This window comes from Nerophis ophidion, linkage group LG21, assembly GCF_033978795.1.
Source record: "Nerophis ophidion isolate RoL-2023_Sa linkage group LG21, RoL_Noph_v1.0, whole genome shotgun sequence".
In the NCBI taxonomy this organism is placed as follows: Eukaryota; Metazoa; Chordata; class Actinopteri; order Syngnathiformes; family Syngnathidae; genus Nerophis; species Nerophis ophidion.
The window spans coordinates 22,270,572-22,278,319 of record NC_084631.1 but is presented as its reverse complement, the minus strand read 5'-3'; the positions used below and the strand labels follow the sequence as shown (position 1 = coordinate 22,278,319).

The window sequence follows — 7,748 nt, the reverse complement described above, 5'->3', positions numbered from 1 at the left end:
ATATTTACGTTTGTTTTTTTACTGTAAATAAAAACTGCAATTTTACAGTAACATTTTGGCACCTGAACTGCCAAGTTTGTCAAATCAACAACTGTAGATGTTTTGGTGTATTACTGTAAATGCCAAAACGGCACCTCTTTTTATTACAGTAAGAAAAAGTCCTGTGTTTTTTGCACCGCAGTTTAGAGAGTTTAAAGACTGTTTCTACAAACATTTGTGAAAGAATGGGCTGCTCTCAGGAGCTCAGTGATGCCACCTGTGCAACAAATACAGTCGTGAAATTTCCTCACTCCTAAATATTCCAAAATCAACTGTCTGCTTTATCATAAGAACATGAGAACAACAGCAAGTCAGCGACAAAGTGGTAGGCCATGTAAACTGACAGAGAGGGGTCAGTGGATGCTGAAGCCCATAATGCAAAGACTTTCTGCACAGTCAGTTGCTATAGAGCTATAAACTTCATGTGACCTTCCAGTTGGCCCACGTACAGTACGCAGAGAGCTTCATGCAATGGGTTTCCATGGCCGTGCAGCTGCATCGAAGCCATACATCGCAAAGTCCAATGAAAAGCGTCGGATGCAGTGGTGTAAAGCACATCACCACTGATCTCTAGAGCTGTGGAGACGCCTTCTCTGGAGTGATGAATCACGCTTTTCCATCTGGCAATCTGATGGATGAGTCCGGGTTTGGAGGTTGCCAGGAGAACGCTACATTTCGGACTACATTGTGCCAAGTGTGAAATTTGGTGGAGGAGGAATGAAAGTGTGGGGTTGTTTTTCAGTAGTTGGGCTTAGCCCCTTAGTTCCAGTGAAAGGAACTTTGAATGCTCCAGGATACCAAAACATTTTGGACAATTTCATGCTCCCAACCTTGTGGGAACAGTTTGGAGCGGGCCCCTTCCTCTTCCAACATGACTGTGCTCCAGTGCACAAAGCAAGGTCCATAAAGACATGGATGACAGAGTCTGGTGTGGATGAACTTGACTGGCCTGCACAGAGTCCTGACCTGAACCCGATGGAACACCTTTGGGATGAATTAGAGCCAGGCCTTCTCGACCAAAATCAGTGTGTGACCTCACCAATTCGCTTTTGGAAAAATTGTAGAAAATTTCTATAAACACACTCCGCAAACTTGTGGACAGCCTTCTCAGAGGAGTAGAAGCTTTAATACCTGCAAAAGGTGGACCAACATCATATTGAACCCAATGGGTTAGGAATGGGATGGCACTTCAAGTTCATATGTGAGTTAAGGGTGGTGGCCAAATACTTTTGGCAATTTAGTGTGTATATATGTGTATATATATATATATATATATATATATATGTATGTGTATGTGTGAATGTTGTCTGTATATCTGTGTTGGCCCTGCGATGAGGTGGCGACTTGTCCAGGGTGTACGCCGCCTTCCGCCCGATTGTAGCTGAGATAGGCGCCAGCGCCCCCCGCGACCCCAAAAGGGAATAAGCGGTAGAAATGGATGGATGGGATTTGTGTGTGTGTATATGTTTATATATGTGTGACCTGGGCATGATGTTAAAGTGCATCTGGCAGTGGAGGCTCCTCTATGGGATCTTGGGGCACTAACCCCAATTACTACTGTTACACCAGGTGGCCCTTGGCAAAGGCCTAGTACCTGACTAACCCCTTGCCAGGGATACGGTGAAGACGTCAACGGTGGAGCAGACGGAAGACGGTAGATTGAAGAACTGCCACAACGGCTGCGATGGCGGAAGAAGGCTGCAGCAGAAAAGGGTCCCCAGTCGTTTTGGACTCCATGCCACTGGACCCTGACCCGATTCTGTCAAGGATCGTGTGCTGACTATCTGTGCACCAGTCTCCCCACGTTAAACAAAGTCACACACAGGCATCCTCTATAAAGGGATACAGCCCTACCAGGAGGGTCGTCATACTCGTTCGAGTGACCGCAGATGATATGTATATATTTATAAAATACATTAATCAATCAATAAATGTTTATTTATATAGCCCTACATCTCAAGTGTCTCAAAGGGCTGCTCAAACCACAACAACATCCTCGGTACACAGCCCACATAAGGGCAAGGAAAAACTCACACCCGATGGGACGTTGGTGACGGTGACAATGAAGAATATGAGAAACCTCGGAGAGGACTGCATATGTGGTAGATTGCTGCATTGACCCTAGACCTCAGGAAACACAGTGGACCAACACCAGCAGATGACATGGCACCCCAGACCATTACTGATTGTGGAAATTTGACACTGGACTTCAAGCAACGTGGATTCTGTGCCTCCCCTGTCTTCCTCCAGACTCTGGGACCTTGATTTCCAAAGAAGATACAACATTTACTTTCATCTGAAAACATAACTTTGGACCACTTAGCAGCAGTCCAGTCATTTTTGTCTTGAGCCCAGGCGAGATGCTTTTGACGTTGTCTCTTATTCAAGAGTGACTTTACACAAGGAATGCGACAGCTGAAGCCCATATCTTGCATACGTCGGTGCGTGGTGATTCTTGAAGCACTGACTCCAGCTGCAGTCCACTCTTTGTGGATCTCTCCCACATTTTTTAATCGGTTTTGTTTGACAATGCTCTCCAGGGCGCGGTTATCCCTCTTGTTTGTACACTTTTTTCTACCAAGTTTCAATCACTCAATCAAAGAAAACAAACTGTTAATAAAATAATCAAAACAAACAAGTTTGAATTGTTGTTTGTGTATGTTTATTTACTATTTAAATATAATTCCCAAATATGATTATACAGAGGGAAAATAAAAATGTATTGCAAATCACTTTACCCACCTTGTAGTTCGGTCATACGGACGAAGGCGGCAGCACTGAGTATGGCGGTTTGAAGGACGCGGCAAAGAAGAAAAACACACAACACAGTGCATCATATCCTGATGAGGTGAGTCTTCTTTGATCATTTTTACAATTAAAAACTCAACGAAATGTTGGTTCATGAAGGAAATACGGGTGTACTTTTAAAGTTATATTGTTTTATATAATCACCGGCAACTTTAACAGTGTCACCGCCCGTTTTCGGACTGGATGTGGTACGTACTTTGGGAATTCCCACACGTTCGAATAACAAATCAGTGTTGACTTTTTAGTCTTAAGTGAACTTATCTAAGACTTTCGCTGAAATACTTTTAAAAACATGTCGAGGACTTGTTAACAAGAACTTTGTTTGGAACAGAGATTTTGACTACACTTGAGAACATAAACAAAACTTGATCCCCACCCACAAAAACTTCGTATTCCAGGTGCAAAGTCTGAAGGCCTGTTAGTATTTGCCAACGTCAAAGAAACACAGACCTTTCATGTGTACGTGAAAAAAAAATTCAAATATGACCTGGAAAAACATTTCCAATGGTACTGTGATTGCCCAAATATTAGGGGTGGTACAAATTTTTCATTCTAAGAACCAGTCGCTGTTTTTGTCTTGAATTATCCATTGAGACAATTAAAAAAAATCTTCCATTCATCCATTTTCTTTCACTTATACGAGGTCGAGTCACGGGGGCAGCAGCCTAAGCAGACAAGCCCAGACTTCCCTCTTCATCCAAGTCCTTTTGGGGGATCCCGAGGCATTCCAAGGCTAGGCAGGAGACATAGTCTTCCCATAGGACTGGGCGATATTGCCTCTTTTTAATATCGCAATATATGATATATATTACGATGTTTTGCCTTGGCCTTGAATGAACATTTGATGCATGTAATCACATCAGTATGATGATTATATGTGTATACATTAAAACAGTGGTTCTTAACCTTGTTGGAGGTGCTGTCACGCCAAATTTCTTCTCCCCTACAAAAACCTTCCCCCCCATTTACTTCCGGTGTCATGATTAAAACAGATGTTTTGTTAACGCTATATTAGAAAAATATAACGCTATATCATAAAAATACAGACGTTTTGTTAACGCTATATTATAAAAAACAATTTACAAACACAAGTTATGGGATGACGCATTTACTTCCGGGGTCACGTTTCCTATTATGTCATCCCATAGCTTGTGTTTGTAAATTGTTTTTTACATTTTTTTAATAATATAGTGTTAACAAAACGTCTGTATTTTTATAATATAGCGTTATATTTTTATAATATAGCGTTATATTTTTATAATATAGCGTTAACAAAAACGTCTGTATTAATCATGACTCCGGAAATAAATGGGGAGTGAAGGTTTTTGTAGGGAGAAGACATTTGGCGTGACAGTACCGAACCCCACCAGTTTCATAAGCATATTCACCGAACCCTTCTTTAGTGAAAAATAAAATGTTTTTTTCCAATTCAAGACAAAGGTGTATGTTTAGTATGGCGAACATATTTTAAGTAACAAAGACTTAATTTACAAGGGTTAGGGTTTTGGTTATAATAAGGCCATGCCGAATAAGGCATTAATAAGTACTTAATAATGACTAGTTAAGAGCCAACATGTTACTAAATTGCATGTTAATAAGCAACTAATTAATTGTGAATATGTTCCCCATACTTAAGTGTTACCCTGTTTTTTTACTGGCGCACAAAATGAACCATGCATGAACCTCACCTTGTTCAAAGAACAAAACCAACACAGTGCATAAACTCACAACAAATTACACACCTGCAAATCAGTGTGACTTCGGCTTTTGCCGTACCCGTAATACGCCGATAGGGAGAAGTTTTTATTTACACGATGAGTCGGGTGTGTTTTGATCTCCGCCGAACCCCTGAGGCCGACTCACCGAACCTTTAGTGTTCGATCAAACCCAGGTTAAGAACCACTGCATTAAAACATTCTTCTTCCCACTGCGATCATCTGTGCTACTTTTAAACTTTCATGCAGAGAGGGAAATCACAACTAAGTCAATTGACCAAAAGTGTATTTATTAAAGTTATTAAGCAATGGTACAAACATTCAAGTCATTTCCAAAAGATAAAGTGCAAGATTGTCAGAGACATTTTAAGTATCAAATAAAAATGAGCTGCTTAAAAGGAAATCAAATAGTTTTCATCCTTCACTATGTGGTATGCTACTAAGGTTATGAAATTCTCTTTATTCTCTAGCGAGTGACTTTTCAAATGATGCTACATATTAGCAGTAATGCTACTTTTTATAGCAACGCTTTTTCCCCCCACACTTGACAAATTACGGTTGTCTGTTCGACATATTCCCACTTGAGGCCAAACCACCGCCAGACGATGGAAACCCTGCTGTTTTTATTGGGAATTAAGTCTTCCTTCATTTGTTAATAGATCCGCACCTTCTTTCTCTCGTACGTTAGCAGCCAACGTAGCCCAGTATGCTACCTCTCTGCTCTGCGAGGGCGGACACATGTGACGTGACGTATGACGTGACAGTATGTGACATATGTAAGAATGTGCTCCTGCTTGTCTTTGAGAAGGAATGACAGGAAAGAGTGAGAAGAGCCTGAAGTGTACGCCCGCAGCTAAAAGCAACTGCGTGAGAACGTATACCCAAATATTACGATATAGTCATTTTCTATATCGCACAGAGACAAACCCGCTATATATCGTATATATCGCCCAGCCCTATTTTCCCAACATGTCCTGGGTCTTCCCCCGTGACCTCCTGCCGGTTGGACGTGCCCTAAACACCTCCCTAGAGAGGCGTTCGGGTGGCATCCTGACCAGATGCCCGAACCACCTCGGGGTTTTGTTCACGAGTGAGGTAAGAGTGGATCGTGACATCGACAGGTGGATCGGTGCGCCGTCTTCAATAATGCGGACGCTGTATCGATCCGTTGTGGTGAAGAAGGAGCTGAGCCGGAAGGCAAAGCTCTCAATTTACCGGTCAATCTACGTTCCCATCCTCACCTGTGCTCATGAGCTTTGGGTTATGACCGAAAGGACAAGATCACGGGTACAAGTGGCCGAAATGAGTTTTCTTGGCCGGGTGACAGGGCTCTCCCTTGGAGATAGAATAAGAAGCTCTGTCATTCGGGAGGAGTTCAAAGTAAAGCCACTGCTCCTCCCCATCAAAAAGAGCCAGATAAGGTGGTTCAGACATCTTGGGCAGATAAATAAATGTATCACCTATATTTTGGAAAATTTTGGAAAACATCATAACTCTCTTATTATTTGTCATAAATGCATGACATTAAAAGCAAATGGATTAGCTCAGTAATCCAAAGAAAATCATTTATGCAAAAAATTAAAACTTGATTATTATTTTACTTAGTTAATTTGCTTCAAGTTTTGAATACAAAGTGTAATTGGTTGAAAGGCGAACTGCACCTCCCACAATCATTATGAAAGACATTACAACGGATGTATATATTTATTTCAATTCATTCTAACTTGGAAATAAGCATAAATAAAAGTCTGCTTGCTGCAGGGCCAATGAGTCCTCTATTCCGTCTGTAAAACCCCAAAGAAAAACATCCAAAAAGCACCATTTACGTTTTGTGTCTTAAATATTAACCACGTATTAGTGACATTGTTAGTATAAGCGCAAATGCAGATAAACTATTTATAGCCACGTTGTGATCACTAGGGTTTTTATAAACCTGCTTCCTTTGCTCGTGGAAGTTTATCGTAGATCATAAATCATACCTCTCACCTGAATATTAAAGAGACGGGAATGTAATCTGACATGTTGGTGCACTTTGACAGCCAATTTAGACCTGTTAATGCAGAGAATGACACGAAAAGACGCTCGGTTGCACCCCCCTTTTTTTCGTGAGGATTATGAGTAATTTTTCATCTATAACGGCAATATAACAAGATTCTACCAGTCAGCATCCTAATGACAGCAGACATTTTACTATAAGTGATGTTTTATTATGTTTGTTGGCTCTCATGAAGTTTTCAGTGACTAATAATTAGTGATGTTGCAAGAAAAAAAAGCAAACTTTGTGATGCGATTTTTAAATAAATGCACCGCATACGTTTTAAATGATCAATATACGGAAATAATAAATGTTATCATTAATGTGCCTGTTACAAGATTACATATATATATATACTTACAACATGTATATAAAAATTAATGGAGGTATTATGAATGTTTTTTTTTATAACTTTTATAGGCAGAATAGAGCAACTCCTATAGACTCCATCGTAAGTAGACTTTTGATTGCATTTATTTAATGTTTAGAATGAATAAAAAAAAAACCCAATATATTCTATTGCATAGGGATTGTCAATGATAGCCAAAATTCTTGAAAAATTGCAGTTCCCTCTTAAAAACATCTTAAAAAGCCATTTGGAGCGAACCATTGTGCAATAGTATGATATTATTGGACCATAGTGGAGTTTTTCTGGATGAAATGTTACACGATTTTCATGGCGGCGGCCTCAGACAGTTTTAGCCAGTACAAAAAATATTTTTAAATTCTCAGATTGACTTCATATTTCCGGATTACAAGGACAGATATGTATAAAACATCTTAAACTACCATAATTTCCAGACTATAAAGCGCACCTGCATTTAATCCGTACGCAACACATTTCAGAAGAAATAATTATTTTCACATATATTAGCCGCACTGTACCATAAACTGCAGATATATACCAGGATGAAAGATTTTGTAAATATTTATTTACATACCTAAATTGTTTCCAAATGGTGCTTGTCACAAGGCAGTAAAACAGCTGAACAAACAAAACAGGAGTTTCTTTGCCATTAGCAAAGAAAAATCCATATATCGGCCGCACCGTTTCATAAGCCGCATGGTTCAAAGTTTGTAGTACGGAAAATACAGTATAAGTAAAGCGGCCGATTTTCACGTACTTATGTTTTACTTCTAATCCAAGTAGG

The 7,748-nt window shown here is 40.0% G+C and overlaps 1 protein-coding gene across 2 annotated transcripts in view; it reads left to right on the top strand.

The window, feature by feature from the left end:
• Positions 1-2,806: 2,806 nt before the first annotated feature.
• LOC133539879 (histone-lysine N-methyltransferase SETDB1-A-like) overlaps positions 2,807-7,748 on the top strand; it is a 31,350-nt gene continuing 26,408 nt past the window's right edge. The window contains exon 1 of one of the 2 annotated variants that reach the window (XM_061882163.1): positions 2,807-2,887. The gene's annotated coding sequence lies outside the window, so the exon portion shown is untranslated. The other variant, XM_061882161.1, reaches the window with a different exon arrangement.